Source organism: Rhinopithecus roxellana, chromosome 4 (assembly GCF_007565055.1).
Source record: "Rhinopithecus roxellana isolate Shanxi Qingling chromosome 4, ASM756505v1, whole genome shotgun sequence".
Classification (NCBI taxonomy): Eukaryota; Metazoa; Chordata; class Mammalia; order Primates; family Cercopithecidae; genus Rhinopithecus; species Rhinopithecus roxellana.
In genome coordinates, this window is record NC_044552.1 from 157,294,623 (window position 1) to 157,314,797 (window position 20,175).

Below are 20,175 nucleotides of genomic sequence, written 5' to 3' on the forward strand. Positions count from 1 at the left end.
AATGCATTACTATATATTATCATAGCTCTAACACGATTAAGGCTAGGTGACGTTGGTTCATGGATAGAAGAATAGATGACTGGAACAAAATCAAAAGCTTGGCAATAGAAATATGAATCCATGAAAATACCATGTGTGATGGCCCTGGCATTGCACCCCAATGGGAAAAATGGATCAGACAATAAATATGTCTGAAGCATGGGATACAAATATTATCCTTATTTCACACCACACAGAAAAATTCCACATGAATCAGAGACTTAAATGTGTAAAGCATATCTTAAACATTTTGAAGAAGATTTGGTGGGGTTAGCCCTGATTTCAGAATAGGAAAATAATTCCTAAGCTATATATTTCTATTCGTAGGCTATAAACATGATTAATGCATTTTTTTCGGAAGGAAAATATTAATAAAAGTTTATATTTTTCAAAGAATAATAAAAGTTTCCACTTATCAAAGAATCGCATAAAAGATTAAAAAGAGCAAAGAGTGGGGGAAGGTACTTATGGTACAGCTTCTGATTATTAAGAGAATCATCCTACACTTCAATTAGAAAACTTCATTGTTATGAATAGGTAATTTCCAGACAGGGGAAATGCAGGGCACACTAAAAGCACATGACAAAAATCTGACAAATCTGAAAATGCTCAGGAAGTTGGGGAACAGACAATTGTCATGCATTATGGAGGAAGCGTAAACTGATAGAGTGATTCTGAAGAGAAATCTGTCATTATTTAGTGATATTGGTCATACGAATACCAGATGATGCAGCTATCCTATTTTATGACATATAACTCAGAAAAACTATCACAAATACCCAGAGGGACAGACATGAGTATATATTTATCAGATCATTAGTGAGTGGGCTCAGCAGACAATCTATATGGCTACTTGTATCCATTTGTTAGGGCAGCAAAAACAGAGGGTCATACACTGCATGGCTTCAATGACATAAGTTTATTGTCTCCCAGTTCTGGAGGCTCGTCTCCATGACCTCCCGACTCTGATCACTTCTCCTGAACCTCTGCTCCACATTCTACCCCGCACTGGCCCCTGACCCCTCCCATCCCCATCCACGTGGTCCTGCCATGGGTGCTCAGTCTGGCATCCATAGCTACCTTCCCAGGCCCATCACCTACACAAAGCCTCTGCTTTAGCCAACTTGATCTCTTAATGGTCCCCATTAGAGGGTGCAGGACCACATCATCCCCCGCCTTCCTGGTGCTTGTCAAGAGCTCTCTCAACTCCAAACCCAGCTCAGCTCCCACCCGCTCCCTGAACCTCCTCTAGCTGCCTCAACCTTAGGCAATGTTCTTTCTTCTGGATCTGGGTAGAGCATGCATTGATTACGCCACTTCGCAGTACCTCACTTGGGCTGTCTTCTTTTCTTTTCTTTTTTTTTTTTTTTTAACATTATATCCAGTTTCTTTGACTACACCTTAAACAGTAAAGGGCAGGCACTGGATCTTGTAGCTATAAGTCATTGCTCAGATCTATCTAGGACACTTTCATTCACATGATCTTCAACAAACATTTACTGATAATGATGATGTTAAAAACTAGACCTCGGAACAATAGCTGCTAATGTTTATGTCCACTGTAAAAATAAATAACTTCCTTTTGGGGTATTTTTCTAAAGGAGACTCCAATAAACCTTAACGAGAAACTGTTAGTATAGCTTCAGATACTGTGAGCAAATACAGTTCCAAACCCTGACTCCACAAATTCCTCTTTCCTCTTAAATCATTAATACATTTGTGAATAAATAACTTGCCATCCAAACGACAGATTCCTACGTAGGTGCAACGACAATGCAAATACCGGCAGGTGAATTCTTTCTCCTCCTCACATTTTGCTGCATGTTCTTCTATGCTTCCTGCCCCCAGTTGCTGCTTAGTGATACTGAACACTGAAGCACCCAGTGCAATCAGCAAGTCTGATTGTCATGAGTTCTTTTTAATCTATTTGTTTCATATTAACCAAATAAAACTTTCTGCTTTACTGGAAGCAGAATGGGTAGCTATGAATCAAGATGTTTAATGAAGAAAGTAGTTCAACACATGGATCTAAAGATGGCAACAAAAGACACACTGGCAACTACTAGAGTGGGGAGAGAGGGAGGAAGGCAGGGGCTGAAAAACTACTTGTGGGATACCAAGCTCACTACCTGGGTAATGAGATCATTCGTGCCTCAAATCTCAGTGTCACGCAATTTTCACAGGGTGAGAGGCCAAAAGAGGCTAATTTACTCATGTAACAAACCTGCTTATGTACCTCCAAATCTCAAATAAAAGTTGAAATTATACAAAAAACTTTTCCATTAACAGACTGCAATATATTAAAAGATTAACTAGATTGATAAACAGGTTAGAATGATGTCACCACTCCTGTGTTACTACATTAATGAATACAATGCTATCTGGAAGTGCAGGAATCCTCAGATCTTAGTCTTACTTGGGAGAAAGAATTCTGCTAAGTGAACAATTTAGCCAAAAAAGACAATTTATGGAATGAAGGTAGAAAGCAGAGAGTTTACACAGAGAGACAGTACACCCTGAAAGATAAGGCAGAGCGGGCTGTTGAAAGGGAGGGAGCCAAAACCTCTCCAAGAGTTCTGCACTGGGTTACTATGATGTCAAACTCTTTCCTGAAGTTTCCACCTCTGTCTTAAGTCTCTGCCTTTTTTCCTTGTCTAGATTTCTTACTCCTGCCTTAAGTCCTAGCCTCACTCTAGGCTTGTGGGACCTTCCCCTAGTATTAGTTGATACGCATGCATGGTCCTGGCGTTGGATACTGTATTAATCAGTTTTCATGCTGCTGATAAAGACATACCCGAAACTGGGTAATTTATAAAGAAAAAGAGGTTAAGTGGACTCACAGTTCCACATAACTGAGGAGGTCTCATAATCATGGTGGAAGGTGAAATGCACATCTTACACGTGGGCAGACAAGAGAGAATGAGAGCCAAGCCGAAGAGGTTTTCTGTTATAAAACCACCAGATCTCATGAGACTTATTCACTACCATGAGAACAGTATGGGGGAAACTGCCGCCATGATTCAATTATCTCCCACTGGGTCCATCCCACAACACATGGAATTATGGGAGCTATAATTCAAGATGAGATTTGAGTGGGGACACAGCTAAACCATATCAGATACAACTTCTACCTACCAGCTCCCTTGCTCATTGCCGCTACCCCAGGAAGGTTGCATAGCACTCAGATCTATACTAACTGCAGCTGTGTATCTCTTAAGAATTTCTCCTTTGCCCTCTTCCCTCCCTATCGGCATGTGCCTGGTGACATCTGGAAAAGTTAACTACAGGGTGAGCGATTGCTGGGCATGTTAAGGGGCATTCCTCTCTGCCTAAGTATTCCCCCTCCTTTGCTCATATCCAGCGTGTAGGACTCAGGTAATTTCTGGGGTGTGAGATTTTCCACACCTACCTTTTCTCAGGGGCTTTCCCCTCTTGCTCATGTCTAGCTGTCTTCCTGTTCTAACCATAAAACCTAAAATAAGAATAAATTGTATATTTGCTCTTGATTGCCATGTCATGATAGAAAAGTAAGGTACCATCAGTGGCAACTGCGTTGCCAAGATTGATGTTGATTTGTTCATCCCTGAGTAGAAATGGAACTTGGAGGCCATTGTTTGATTTCTTACAATATGTGCTTTGGTTGTGACATTGTCACTTTAACTGGTGATAAGAATCCTCTAAATGGTCTCTTCTTGAGATACAAAAAATTTGGTGCACTGATGATGTTGGGAATAAATCAGAACTGAACTAAAGTATGTTGCCATCTTGCACAAAAATTATGCAAAAAACTGGAAGGTAAAAAGCCCCCCTACAAAAGGGGGCAATTTGTGTATTGGGTTTACTACAGTGACACACCACTATTAACTGGGGAGGAATACATCTGTCCATGATGTTGACAGGCATCTGAATTTTAGAGGAAATTGTAAAAAAGAAGAGCCTGGGCTAAATACTGGCCTTGATTTTTCTGGGAAATCAAATGTGTCCAAAAGCTGCTTTCTGTCTGGTCGTGGCAGAGGGTGGCCAAGGGGGCCTCAGCTGTGCTTACACCACAAGGCTACAGTGTCCCCTGTCCCAAGGCTCCTCAGGACACCTGGCTGAGCTTTGGCAGCTCTACTCCAAGCCTGGAGATGCTAGCTCCATCCTTGGCACAGAATGCTAGTGATTTTCACAGGGTGAGAGGCCAAAAGTGGCTAATAAAATGAAGATAGCCAAGCTTCCATGGAATGAAGCAACAGGACAACCTTGACCAGTTTGAGGGGTATGGTGGGGGCCACAGGCAGAGGGAGTGGGTTACCGGGTGACTGGGAGAGCAGTGGAGGCGGCAGCAGGAGACAAGCCTGGCTGTGAAGACAGCGAGCCCTCCGGGGAACATGCGGTCAGGGGAGGTTCTGAAAGATGGCACACTTCAGAGCGCATTGGTTTGTATTCTGGTGACAAGTATCCAGTAGGAAGGCAAATGAACAGGTTCTCACTCTCAGAAAGGCCGGTCCTGACCTCCTGAGAGTACACAAAGCACAAGGGGCAGGACAGGAGGAGGATGCACCCTCATCGATTCACGCAAAGTCCTCAGCCAAAGTCCCTCTGTTCCCTACCTCTGGGACTTTGTCCTTCCTCAATTTAAGACACTTCAGGCTGGAAAAATGGGTTATTGAGCAGGAGTTGGCTGATGCATTCTAAACCTAGTCCACCAGAAAGCACTTGAGAAATGTATCAAAAGATCATAGAGAAGTAGATATTTTAGGCCCATATTCATGTCTTCACCCTGCATTTTCTTCCCATTTGAATTTTCATTTCCAAGAAGAGTTGTGCTTTGGGAAATTCTATAGCTCAGAGTGTGACTTCAAAGCACGCAATAAATCTGTAAAGTCTTAGAGTGAGTTAAGTTAAACTTTCTGAAGATGTTTTTTGAAATGTAGCAGAGCAGGCTACAATTGATATTCAAAAAGAGAAACTTCCATTTGTTTCCGCCTTTAACTAAGTTACCTGTAACTGTGTCATGTTATGCTTCATAGTGCATCACTGCTGAGATTCCCTCCCCAGCTCATGTTGCTAGGAAATATCCCAAAAAGAATCAAATTTTTCTCTGATTTTCTCTGAAAATGATAATTTTCCCCCAAGGATTATTTTCTCCTATTCACCTCCAGGGCTCATAAGGCAATGAGATTTATTAGGGTTTATTTGCTTGTGAAGAAACATTAAGCAAATCTTTTAGTGGAAAAAACACTTTTATTTTATAGGCAAATGTAGATGTATATTGCTACTGAAGTAACTATATTTTATTAATGCTATGAGAATTTCTTCCTCACTGTGGCATGTGAATGTGTATGCATATTGCATGTGTAAGAGAAAAGACTTAGTACTATTTGTGAAATGGAAGATGTTTCTCTGCATCTCACTGAGCATGGCTGTAAAACTTTTTCCTCTCCCTGGGCATTGCAGCATACTGGAAAGATGACACATCCATAGAAAGCCTTGCTTTCCAAAAGAGCTTATGAGAGAATGTGCCCCCCAGGTTGGTTAAAACATATGTTAATCCTGTGGCAGAGAAGTTTGTTCTAGCCTTTGGGTGTAGCCCGCTGAGTAAGTTCATAGTGATCCACGTCCTAGTTTCCATGGGCGGAAATAGAATGTTAATATGCCCTGCCCCCATCCACACACACACACATAAACACCAATTTCCCCCAAAAGTCTCTTTGCTTAATCTTTTCCTGCTCTGTATTTTCTTTGATATTTTCTTGAATGACTTCCACAGAATTCAAATGTATTTGACTCTAAATTCAACTTGTAAAATTGTATCTGGTAATTTATAGATTAAATTACAAGCATCTGGACATTGTTTATATGGAGAACAACTATCAAAATGTATGGTTCTATTTATATGAAGTGTCCAAAACAGAGAGTAGATTTGTGGTTGTCAGAAGCTGCAGAGGAGGGGCAACAGTAAAGGAGAGTAGAGTGCCTTTTGGGGTATGAAAATATTTTAAAATTTATTGTGAAGGTGGCTGTACAACTCTCAATATATTTACATCCATTGGATTGTATGTCTTAAATGGGTGAATGACACCTCAATAAAGCTGTTTAAGAGAGCCTACTAGTGTGACCGAGGACCTCCATTTTTCCAATATAGCTTCGTTATTTTTTTTTCTCTTTTTTCTTCATTCTCCTAGTTTCCCATTTCCTACTTAGCCCTTTAGAAATGCAAATATGGTCTTTTACATTCCCTTCATCAGAGTCTCCCTACAGGTCAAGTTCATCTAACTATGTGCTTTAAGATGGAACTCTTGAGTTCACACTCCATTTATAAACCAACGCATACCCACTAGAGAACTCTCACCCTCCAGGGAGTTGCCTCAAGAGACAACAGCCTGCTTATAAAGGCACTAGCAGTCACCGGTTCAGCCAGCTGACAGATAAGGCTCCGAAGCTAGCATGGACCCCTGCACCTTGCTTCCTCCCCTACCTTTCAAAAGTGCCACTTTCTGCTCCAAAAGTGAAGTGGTACAGCAGGACTCCTGTGCTTCTTCCCCTGAGCTAGCATTGGAAGTAAATCACTTTATACCAGACTTCTCTCTTCTTAATTGGGTTCTGCAAGTGGCAAACAACTAACCTGCTCTTCAGTTACACTGGGATGTGTTTAGATTATTTTTTCAAAGGTTGGAACATAGTTGAAAAAGTGAGAAGAGTCCTAAATTTTTTCTCGGAAATCTGGCTTAAATCCAGGTTCCGTTATTTCCTTGATTTGGGAGTTTGGTCATTGGGCAAATAACATGATTTTCTATGTCTAGATTTCCTTGTGTATAAAATGGGGATGAATATAGTACCCTACCTACACCACAAGCTAAATAAGCTAGTATTTGTAAAGGACACACACTCACAGTTACACTCACACACAGGTGTGTATGTATGTATGTACGCATATATGTATGTATAACAACGTGGGGGCCTAACCCAAGCACTAAGTGAGGATTTGCTGAGTCACTGTACGCATACAGCATCTGGCAAATGGATGCCTGTGATTTCTCCAGGGATAAGAAGCAAATGTATACCTATGCAAAGCCTTACTTAGGCCCTAACAAAGAGAAAAATACTGAGTTCCACTCCGTGAACTGGTCAAGGAACAGAATATATTCAAAGAGATATTTCATTGTTTCAACTTGCAAGGGAGGGGAGCATGGCACCTGAACAGAAATGGCATAAATTAATCAAACTGAGAACCAGGTGAAGAGCTTAGTCATCCATTGCATAGTTGGCTACAATGGCTATTTTTTTTTTCAAGTAGACTGGCCATCATGTGGGCCCACTCATTTAGATTTGAAAAATCACCCATTATTTTCTCTGCCCATTCATTCCAGCACACTGACAGTCTTCACAAGGAAATTAAACATATTTTTGGAAGAATTCCTCAATCTTATACAAGATTTTGAACTAGGAATTTCATCAATCAAAAATTAAATGAATTGCACATAAAGCCATGGCATATATATTTTTACTACATTGTGGGAGAAAAAATAATTATTATACAAAAAATCTTTGTTCTACCTGATTTCAAAATTAAAAGAAGTAGAAGAACCACTTCCTTATGTTCCATTTTGGGACTGGCCAGCAGTGCCCAGAAAGTGTGTCCCAATCCCAGGATGTTGTGGACTTACATGAGAGTAAACGCATCCACAAACCAGACAGTCAAATTAAGTTAATTATTCTCTCAGAGGCCCACGCCACTGCCTCAGCAGGGTTCAAACATTACCTTGAATAAAGGGTCCTTACAAAATGTTTGAGGGTGGAAACTGCAATAGATGCTGGGAAGTGGTGAAAGCCATCTCCCCCCTCAGCCGCTCCACGCTGACTTTATTCCATTTACTCCTCCCCTTACCATTACACCTTCATGTCTCCTGATTAGTCTTGTTTCCTCCTCTCTCCTTTCATTCCCATTTAGCAAAGGAGTCACTACAGGGGTGGGAACAGAAGCCACACCATATGTCTCAGTCTGTTTGTGTTGCTGTAACAAAATGTCACAGGTTGGGTAATCTATAGAGGACAAAAATGGACTGTGTCACAGTTCTGGTGGTTGTGAGGTCCCCAGTCAAGGTGCCAGCATCTGGTGACCCCTTATTACTGTGTCCTCATGTGGCAGAAGGCCATGATGAAATTCCCACGATGGGATTCATGCCTCAATAAGGAGAGCCATCTCTACACACACACACACACACATACACACACACACACCATCCCTTTCCCTCCTCACAGAAGCAGAGGAGATGCCATGTGAGGGTGCAGCAAGGAGTCAGGCCATCTAAAGCCAAGGGGAGAGATTTCACCAGACACTGCATCTGCCCACACCTTGATCTTGGACTTCCAGCCTCCAGACCTGCGAGAAATAAATGTCTGTGTCTAAACCCCAAGTATGGTATTTTGTGATGACAGCCCAAACTGACTAAGACACCTGATTAGACCTAAATAAGCCAGTGAGGAGCACTGGGGGAGGGGTGAGAGAGGAAATTAGACTGGGCCGGATTACTGGGGGAGGGGAGACTGCCTTGCTAAATACTGTGGATTTTTACGCAAAGGCCACTGAAGGCAGGGTGTGCCACAAGCGTGGGGAGCCCCAGGCCCCTTGGAAAAGAAAAGAATGTCATTTGTGGAGAAAAGGAGGTTCCCACTTTTCAAAGGTCATTTGACCTTCATAAAAGCATTGGTCCTCTGGTTCTTAGTGTTAGAGCTCAGTAAGGGAAGGTGGTTCCCTGAATTTGTAGAAGCCGTTTTCTGAATCCAACGGTACGTGAGTCCCTTAAGAGTGGTCAGAGAAGAAAGAATCCACCCAGCTGACATCTAATTCAGTAAGCTGCAGGGACATTGTTTTGAAAGAATCCATAGGCAAGGGAGCACCAACCCATAACTTATCTCAAGCCTGCGGGGTTCTCCAGCCCAGTCCCTTCCAGAACCCTTCCCTGTCCCACAAGCAGTAATGGATTATTGCAAACATTGTTCAGTTTCATTTGACTTACTTTGAAAACCACGTTCCAATAATGAATAACTATGGAAGCTAAGGTCACTGCATTTGGTCCCTATGAGTATCCTTTCCACCTACCCAGACCACGATCAGTAGTCATCACCATTGAATGTCCTTGAGGCAATTCTTCCAAAATTACCTTGCATCCAAGACTGCACAAGAACTGCTCTAAAGTGGAAGGACCGACGTTGGCAACCAGGATTCCACCAGGGGCTGCAGACAACCCTTGACCTTCACGTGGGAAGCTGTCACTGAGTTCAGACACTCTGGACTCAGCCTTCCTCTAGGAATCAATCTTCCAGTAAGCAAATAAATGGAAAGGTGAAATTAGATAAAGAATTATTACCTCAGGGGACAATTAAGTATTGGTAGTTAATCTAAATACACTTGCTTAGAATTTTTATTTTACTACTAGCTATAACTTATTGTAGGTTTGTGGATCTGTGCCAGGCACCAGCAGCACTATGAATTATCCATACCATGATATAATCACCAGATTTTTCTCTGTTATTGTCGTTACCATTTTATAGATCAGAGCATTGAAACTCGCTATAGTTACATCAGTGGAAATTGGGAGAGCCAGGTTCCAACGCAAATATCTGGGTTTCAAGTGATTATTTTTAACCACTGCACTGTAATTTACTATTGGGAGGAAGGAATAATAATAATAATGGCTATACTTGATTGGTTAATTGCTATATGCTAGGCACTGTACTAAACTCCTTTTAGAAGTTTTATTTATGATTGGCACATATAATCGTACATATTTATGGGGTACAGTGTGATGTTTCAATGCATGGATACATTGTATAAGGATCAAATCAGGGTGATTAGCATACCCCTCACTTTAAACATTTATCCTTCCTTCTTAGAAGATTCCAAATCCTCTCTTCTAGTTACCTTGAAATGTACAACACATAATTATTAGCTATAGTCACCCTAGTGTGTAACAGAACAGCAGAACTTATTCTTTCTATCTAATTGGATCTTTGTACCCATTGACGGACCTCTCTCCATTCTCCTCTCCCCGACTACCCTCCTCATCCTCTGGTAACCACCATTCTACTCTCTAATTCTATGAGATCAAAATAAAAAATAAATTATTGACAAATAATAATTGCACATGTTCACAGAGTACATAGAGATATTTCAATACATATAATGTATAGAGATCAAAGAGGGGTAGTTAGCATATCCACCAATCATCTCAAAGTTTATCACTTATTTGTGTTGGAAACATTCAATATGCTCTTTCTAGCTGCTTGAAACTTTATATTATTGTTAGCCATATTCATCCTACAGTGGTATAGAACCCTAGAACATACTACTGGTATCTAGCTGTAATTTTGTAGCCTTTAACCAAGCTCTCCCCATTCCCCCTTTCTCCACCCTTCCAGGCCTCTACTGTCCTCTGTTCTACTTTTTACTTCTTTGAGATAAACTTTTTTAGCTGCCGCATATTGTTACCAGCGGCAAATCCATACGGGTCTACAGCAACCTCAATTCTTGCTTCCTCAGAAGAATGAATTTGACTGAGGGGCATGGGGCAGAAGGAGAGATTGAGGCAAGTTTTTAGAGCAGGAGTGAAAGTTTATTAAAAAACTTTAGAGCAGGAATGAAAGGAAGGAAAAGTACAGTTGGAATAGGGCCAAGCGGGTGACTTGAAAGGCAAGTGTGCACCTTGACCTTTGGACTTGGGGGTTTTATACATTGGTATGCCTCTGACGTCTTAGGTCCCTTCTCCCCACTTGCCCAATTCCTGAGATCTTATTAGGAAGCTGCTGATGATAGGTGTTTTCTATCTCTTGGGAGACTGCTTTTCACTTGTGCCAGCTGTGACCAATTATTACTTTAGAGAGACCGTTAATAACCATCCTGACCATCACCTGATGGTTGGCAACACTCCTGGTGTGTGTTTGGGGCAGTGGTGGGGGAAGCCCTCTCCTGCCCTGCTCATACCTTAATAGCCACCTATGGCAACATTATGAGTGTGAGTGTTTACCTTTGTGTTCTTGGCTTACTTAACATACTGTCCTCTAGTTTCATCCACGTTGCTGCAAACGATAGGATTCCATTATTTTTTATGGCTGAATAGTATTTCATTGTATGTATATACCTTATTTTCTTTGTCCATTCATGTGTAGTCACACAACTAGGTTGATTCCGTATCTTGGCTATTGTGACTGGTGCTGCAATAAACCTGGGGCTGCCGATGACTCTTTGATACAATGATTTCCATTCCATTGGATAAATGCCCAGTAGTGAGATTGCTGGATCATAAGGTATTTATATTTGTAGGTTTTTAAGGAACCTCCATACTGTTCTCCAGAATTACGGTAGTAGTTTAAATTCCCACCAACTGTGTAGAAAAGTTCCCGTTTTTTTCTGCATCCTCACCAGCATGTGTTATTTTTTGTCTGACAATAGTCATCTTACTGGGATGAGACAATAACTCATTGTGGTTTAGATTTGCATTTCCCTGAGGATTAGTGACGTTGAGCACATTTTCATACACTTGTTGCACATTTGTAATGTCTTCTTTTGATAATTCAGATCATTTGCCCGTATTTTATTTATTTATTTATTTTTTTTGTGTGAAGATGTTTGAGTTCCTTGTATATTCTGGATACTAGTCCCCCTGTCCCATGAGTAGTTTACACAACACAAGGCACCACACTAGGTCCTTTACACAGGTTATTTCATTTACTCCTCACTCCAACCCTATGAGGGAGGTGCTATTACTACCACTCTCATCTTATTAATAGAGAGTTCCACAGAGGTTCATAGCTTCCCCAAAGTCACACAGCTAGTGTGGCGGATGGAGCAGGGTTGGATGCCAGAGCCAGGCCCTGCAGCTCCAGGCCTCGTTGCTGCGGGAGCCTGCCCGTCTGCAGTTACTGCCACAGGCATCAATGGCAGTAACCAGAATAAGCATTTATCGAGCACCTACTGTATTCACAGAACTCTGATCAGAACTCTGATCAGTCTGAAGCAAACAAAGTCAAGGAATGGTAGAAATCGCAGAGTTCAAACCAGAGTCTAGGGCCTGAAGTGCACTGCATGGGCCAGGTTAAACTGAATGAAACATTCCTATTTCGATCCTTTTCGTTATTCATCGTTAATACCCATAAATACCTTTCAGGTGATCAGTTTTGATGTAAAGTCAACAACAAATAGGCAACGAATCAGCTCTTCCAACATTTTTTTTTTCTCCTGAAAAGACTCTTTGAAAGCCCTGTTTTGCTGAGACTTGCTCCTTTTGCATGACGGGTAAATCGTAGGACCTGGTACATGATGCTGCATACTTAATGTGGAAAGGTTGCTTCATCCAAAAGCCTGGAGTTTTCAGAGACGTTGTCCTGAAACTAGCCCCCTTGGGCAATACCAGCGCCTGCAGGCAACAGCTCGGTTGCACTTAAGATTTAAATACAACTCACAGAAGTTCTGGGAAAAACTTTTGCTAAACAGAAGAGCAACATTTTTTTTTTTCTTTTCTGGAATTTGTACACAGCATTTATTCTCAACCTTACCTTCCAAACGTTGCGCTGGGAACATTGCTGGGCCCCGTGGAAACAGAAGCGAACGTCAGCCAGGCCGGCAGGGGGCGGCAGACCCCACACTTCGCCGGGCGCCCTCACCTCGGTGGGAGTGAGTGTGCAGCTGCCAAAATCTTTGGCGGGGTTCAGTCCAACCGACTTCAGCCAGCGGATGGTTCGTGTCCTTAGAGGCCGCAAAATATGGGGTGGAAGGAGTGGGGGGGGGGTGAGCCTGAGAATGGGGAGAGCAATCCAGGGTCGCCAGGGTGGGAGCCGCAGCGGGCCCGTGGCCTCCCGGAGGCCACTGATGCTTCTGGAGCGCACGAGGGGCCCCGCGGGACTGGACCAAGGTCGCCTGCGCTCCACGGAGTCGCGGGCACTGGGCGGGGACTTGGGCGCGGCGCGGTGCGGGGGCGGGAGGCGGAGAGGTGGACGGGGCGCGGTTGGGCTGACCCCTTCCCTCAGGGTTAGGATGGTCAGGGCGAGGCCTCTGGGAAAGGCAGGACCCTCGCCTCTAAGCCGCCAGCTGGGCTTTTCTCCTTCCTGGTCTGCCCGGTGTTCCAGGGCGCAACCCTGCTCCGTCCAGCCGCTGGCTCCCGGGCTGAGCCCCAGGTAGGTGGGTCGGAGGTCTTGTGAGAAGTGAGGGTTGAGGGCGTTTCTGCTTCCAAGCGCAAGCACCGGGAGCACGGATGCTCCAGCTCCTGGACCCTGGATTAGAAACTGGCAAAGGTAGATGTTTTGCAGGAGGCCGCCCTCTGCCTTCCTCTAACACCTGCTGGATTCAGGGAGTCCTAGTACCTGTATTTTTGACCCTCCCCAAATTCTAACAGCAGAAAATCCAATGTGATTGGTTACGCCTCCTTAACGTGCCCTTTTTGACTTTGTAACCTTCCTTCCACGGACTGACCTTTTTCGTGCAATCGATGTGATCCTGTGTCAGCTATACAAAACAGTTTTTGTTTACTGAATCTGGTTTAAAAGGCAAGAAGTTGCTTCCCATAGGGCACGTTGATCCCCAGTGGAAAGGGATGCGTATGCCCTGAAACATGGAGAGTCACATGCGCTGCTTGGTTTTGTGTAGAAGTAACATGAGATGATCTTTTCACCGATTTTCAGAATTGCGGAGAATTTACTTAGGAAAATATGTATTTCAGTGGATGACCAATATGGGTGTTTACTTTAACTGATTTCACAGAAGCAGTGCTCCTAATGTTTTGAGAGACATAGATTTTATTTGGTGTCTCTTTATGGTATGATAATTTACTTCATAAATTATGTGGAGTAGGGAAGATACTTCCTATTTTCTCTTTAAATGTCTTTTCTCTGATTTAAAGAAGTAATAGAGGAGAAATCTTCTTGCGATGTTTAACTTTTGTTCTCCACTATTCTGAAGTTCAAGCTTCAATAATTAATATAAATACAGTAAAATTAATACTTTAAAAGTAGCTGATATGCTTAATAACCGGAAATTATTTCAGTTAAAAAATTCCATTCCATCTAGTGTTTTGACCCATATGATACATATGCATACATGTGTACAAGCGTATATATATTCACATGTATATGAAAAAGATACTATGCACTGTACTGAGTTTATACTTTTATTGTCCAGCACTAAGACCGTTTTTGACTTTAAAAAGTAGATTATGTAGACCTGTGAAACAAGCAACAAGAATGAAAACACTGGACTTTTTTGTGGTTCTGTAAACACAAAAGAAAAGTGGAGGTCACGATCCATGCTGGATCAAGGCCAGGCATTAAGCTGGCATTATTGGCAATCGCTGTAGTCTCTGTGGGTGCTGATGAATCTGCATTCCCTACATGTTGTGCCTTGGGAATTGCTCCTTTGACTAGATTACTGGTTTGAGGTTGTCGCTGTTGTCCTTCCTACAAGAGTAGAAAACAAGTGCACAAAATTGGATTTAGGTAAGTGGAAATTTAATGTAGTCATAGCAGCGCCTCACACAAAGAAGACCATCAACGAATGTAGCCTTGATAAGGTTCTCTCCCTAGGCCAGTCGTCACCTACTCCCTCTGCTGGATGACAGCCCTCAGGTATCTGAAACTCAGCTCCCACCTTCCCGGAGCTTCTCTTCTCAGATCATGCAGCGCCCAGAGCTTCAGGTCTCTCCATATCCTTCATCAACACCTCCTGAAAGTGAACGTGTGACCTTGGAGAAGCCCATGTCCTCCAGGTGTGGCCAGGAGAGCTGAGACAGAGCCCTGGGGTCCTTTCTTATCAACCCTTGACTAGGGTGTCCTAGTTCTGTTAATTCCTCAAATAGTCATTTTTTACAATACCGTTCATTTTACACCGGTAGCTCAGCTGTCCTGGGTGAGCTCCACACCCTCAACTCTGTAGCTGATTACATAGTTCATTATTATACTAATTTAAGAAATGTTAAATATGTGAAAAAGTACAGAGTGAACAAACACTGAAGCGACTTACCAACTTTCCCACAACCTGCCATTAACAATTGTGAACATTTCAGCATTTCAACTTTTCCTCAATCCCTGCAACTTCCTGGTCTCATCCTCTCTTCTCTGACCCAATCTCCCTCAGCCACAATCATGATGAAGTGTGTACTCATCCAATCTGTTTTGGAACTTTTTAAAAGTTTTAGTTTTCTAAAATCAACTTTATGTATGTGCATAGTTTAGAGTCAAAAAGCTCTATAAAAAAGCTTGAATTTCCTTCTCTCCTGAGGCAAATACACTTTCGACTCTTTACACTGATCCTATTGGCATTTACCTTCAACTCTTTAAATAACTTTCTGACCCTGGTACTTCTTTTTTCAGTTTTAATCATTACCTATTGATACCAATTGGATCTGTGTCCACGCCCAAATCTCATGTCAAATTGTAATCCCTACTCTGGAGGTGGAGTCTGATGGGAGGTGATTGGCTCATAGGGCAGTCACTCATGAATGGTTTAGCACCATCCCCTCGTGTTGTTCTCCTGTGGGTGAGTTCTCAAGAGATCTGGTTTTTTTTTTTTTTTTGAGACGGAGTTTCGCTCTGCCACCCAGGCTGGAGTGCAGTGGCCGGATCTCAGCTCACTGCAAGCTCCGCCTCCCGGGTTCCCGCCATTCTCCTGCCTCAGCCTCCCGAGTAGCTGGGACTACAGGTGCCTGCCACGTCGCCCGGCTAGTTTTTTGTATTTTTAGTAGAGACAGGGTTTCACCATGTTAGCCAGGATGGTCTCGATCTCCTGACCTCGTGATCCGCCCGTCTCGGCCTCCCAAAGTGCTGGGATTACAGGCTTGAGCCACCGCGTCCGGCCTGGTTGTTTAAGTGTGTGTGGCGCCTCCTCCAACCTTGCTCCTGCTCCCACCATCTGAATCTTTTCTCTCTCTCTCTCTTTTTTTTTTAGACGGAGTCTCACTCTGTCACCCAGGCTGGAGTGCAGCGGTGTCATCTCGGCTCACTGCAAGCTCCGCCTCCCGGGTTCACGCCATTCTGCCTCAGCCTCCCTACAGGCGCCCACCACAATGCCCAGCTAATTTTTTGTATTTTTAGTAGAGACAGGATTTCACCGTGTTAGCCAGGATGATCTCAATCTCCTGACCTCGTGATCCGCCCACGTGGGCCTCCCAAAGTACTGGGATTACAGGCGTGAGCCACCGTGCCCAGCCGCCATCTGCGTCTTACTCATACTTTGTCTTCCGCCATGATTGGAAGGTTCCCAGAGCCTCCCCAGAGGTAGAAGCCTGTGCTTCCTGTACAGCCTGCAGAACTGTGAGCCAATTAAACGTGTTTTCTTGATAAATTACCCAGTCTCAGGTATTATAGCAATGTGAGAACGGACTAACACACCTATAGACTTCCCACCTGGGAATATTAGGATTTAACTCCGTTTAATGCACCATCAACATCATACCACACACTACACACATGCCACATACACACACATCCCATATATACTATGCACACACACACCACATAACACCACAGACACGATGCGTACACCTATACCATACAACACACTATACACAACACAGATTCACACACACCACACCACATGGACCTTACTCACCACACACCCCATATAGATACTATGCACACATACACCACGTATACCACACACCTCACACACATACTGCACACTGACAACACACTCTCACAGACACCATATGCACCACATAACCACCTACACACCACACTGTACACACACATACACAAACGCCACACACACTGCACACACCTCACACCATACACACATCATACAGACACACCGTGCACATACCATGCACACACCACAAACACCATACATACTACATATACACACACATCCTTTTGCTATATGTACCTAATTATGTAATTATATTGTAATTTTGGTTAAGTAAATATTCAGTGTTCATATTTCTTCATGACTATGAAAATGCTATTTATAACTGAGGCATGTAGTATACTTTTATATTTCTCCCTAGAATTCATTATTTTCTTTTCTGTAAGCTTTTATGTCATTTTTCTAATTCTACTCCAAATTCTCAGTTTTATAAACCTTTTCTTTCTTTTTTTTTTTTTTTTTTGAGACGGAGTCTGGCTCTGTCTCCCAGGCTGGAGTGCAGTGGCCGGATCTCAGCTCACTGCAAGCTCCGCCTCCCGGGTTTACGCCATTCTCCTGCCTCAGCCTCCGGAGTAGCTGGGACTATAGGCGCCCGCCACCTCGCCCTGGCTAGTTTTTTGTATTTTTAGTAGAGACGGGGTTTCACCGTGTTAGCCAGGATGGTCTCGATCTCCTGACCTCGTGATCCGCCCGTCTCAGCCTCCCAAAGTGCTGGGATTACAGGCTTGAGCCACCGCGCCCGGCTTATAAACCTTTTCAATATGCCCACAAACCCATTAGGCCATCTAGCGATGTTCTTAGAGCTTCTCGGGAGCCATCATCCCTGCTCTGGCCAGTCCTGGGTACACGGCTGGCCTGCTGTCCAGCTGTCATGGGATCTCCATGGACTGTCATCCAGAAGATCCCCTTGCTTCTCTGACGTTTCATCCCCCATATCTTGAATCCCACATCGTCCTTTTTCAAAAAAATTACTTCTTCATTTTGCTAGAGCAAATCTCTGTATCTGATACTCAATGAAATCTAGTGTCATCCTTAGAAAGAATACCTGGAAGGTATTTTATAATTGAGAAATTCTCATAAGAAAATTAGCCATCTTAAAGTGAACAATTAGTTTTATGTAGTACATGGCAACCACCACCTCCATCCAGTTCCAAAACATTTTCATCGCCCCAAAATACAATGCGGTACTCGGTAAGCTATTACTTTCCATGCCCCCATCCCAGCCCTTGCTTTCAAGGTTTAGCCATGCAGCATGTACCAGTACTTCATTCCCTTTTGTGGCTCTATAAACCACAATTTGTTTATCCCCTCATCTATTGATTGGCATTTGGGTTGTTACAACTTGTGGCTTTTCTAATAGTGCTGTTATGAACCTTCTCATGCAAAGTATCTGGGTACTTGCTTTCAATTTTTTTGTCTATAAAAATGTCTCTTTACATTCTTGTTTTTCTTTTTGTTGTTGAATTATAAGAGTGTGTTTTTTTTTCCCCCCATTTCTCTTCTTGTTTGCTCAAAGAATACTGTGCTGGCAGTGAGCTGCACTGCTGTACTTTTTTTTTTCTGAACAAGAAATGGGTTAAGTGATGGTGGTCTCACCCTGTTACCCAGGCTGGAGTTCAGTGACCCAGTCATAGCTCACTGCAGCCTTGAACCCCTGGGTTCAAGTGATCCTCCCACCTTGGGCTCCCAAAGTGCTGGGATTACAGGTGTCAGACACTGAGCCCAGCCTAGAGATTTTAATATATTCTGGATACCAGGCCTTTGTTAATAGGTTTGCTTCATCAGTAGGTTGTTCTTCACTTTGTTGATAATGTCCTTTGACACATAATAGCTTTTACTTTTTTTCATTGCTCTTCAATTATATTTTCTAGTTTTTTGAGACACACTTGACAAAAATTGTGTATATTTAAGATGTACAATGTAATGTTTTAATAGAAATATACATTGTGAAATTATTACCATAATCAAGCTAATTAAAATAGCCATCATCTCACATACCTTTGTATACATGGTAAGAACACTTAGGATCAACTCCTTTAGCAAATTTCAAGTATGCAATACAGTATTGTTAACTGTAGTCACTATTCTGTACATTAGAGTTCTAGAATCTATTTATCTTGCAAAACTGCACATTTGTATTTTTTGACCAATATCCCTCCATTTCCCCCTTCCCCAGCCCTGGTAATCACCATTCTACTCCGTTTCTAAGAGTTCAACTTTCTTAGATTCCACGTGTAAGTGAGAATTACGCAGTATTTTCCTCCCTGTGTCTGGCTTATTTCACTTATCATAATGTCCTGCAGGTTCATCCATGTTGATGCAAAGGCAGGATTTCCTTCATTAAGGCTGAAAATATTCCATTGTGTGTGTGTCTGTATATAAGACACAGACACACACACAATTACACACACATATAACAATGTGTATATAGCACACAGACTCATACACATATGTATACACACATTTTTATCATCCATTATCCTTTCATTTATTTATTTGCGTATGTTGAACTATCCTTGCATTCCTGGGACAATTCCCACTTGATCATGGTGAATGATCCTTTTAATGTTCTGTTGGATTCCATTTCCTAGTGTTTTGTTGAAGATTTTTGCACATATGTTCATCAGGGGTATTGCCTGTAATTTTCTTTCCTTACAGTATTCTTTTCTGTGTTTCATATCAGTATAATGCTGTCCTCATAAAATGAACTTGAAAGCATTCCCTTTTCTTTAACTTTTTGGAAGAGTTTGAGGAGGATTGATGTTAGTCCTTTTAATGTTTGGTATGATTCAGCAGTGATTCAGGTATGATTAGGTCCTGGGCTTTTTGTTGATGGAAGACTTGTTATTACTGATTCAATATTATACTTATTATTGCTCTGTTCAGATTTTCTATTTCTTTCTGAGTCAGTCTTGGTAGGTTTTTCACTCCTAGGAATTCATTCATTTCTTCTAAGTTATCCAATTTGTTGACATATAATTGTTCACAGTAGTCTCTTATGATTGTTTGTACATCTGTAATATCTATTGTAATGTCTCCTCTTTCTGATTTTATTTGAGTTTTGTTTTTCTTAATCTAGTTAAAAGTTGGTCATTTTTTATCTTTTTAAAAACCAATATTAGTTTTATTTCTTTTTTCTATCATTTTTCTAGTCTCCACTTCACTATTTCTGCTGTGATCTTTATTGTTTCTTTCCTTCTACTAACTGTTGGGTTAGTTTTTCTTTTCTTCTTTGTCTATTTTTTTGAGGTGTAATGTTAGGTTGCATATTTGATATCTTTCTTCTTTATTGATGTAAGTATTTATTGCTAAAAGCTTCCTTCTTAGAACCACTTTTGCTGCATACTGTAAGTTATTGGTATGTTAGTGTGCCCATTTTCATTAGTTTTGAGTTTTTTTAAATTTATCTTTTAATATCTTCTTTGACTCATTGATTGTTCAGGAGCATGTTGATTAATTTCTATGTATTTGTGGATTTTCCAATATTCTCTTGTCATTGATTTCTAGTTTCATACAATTATAAT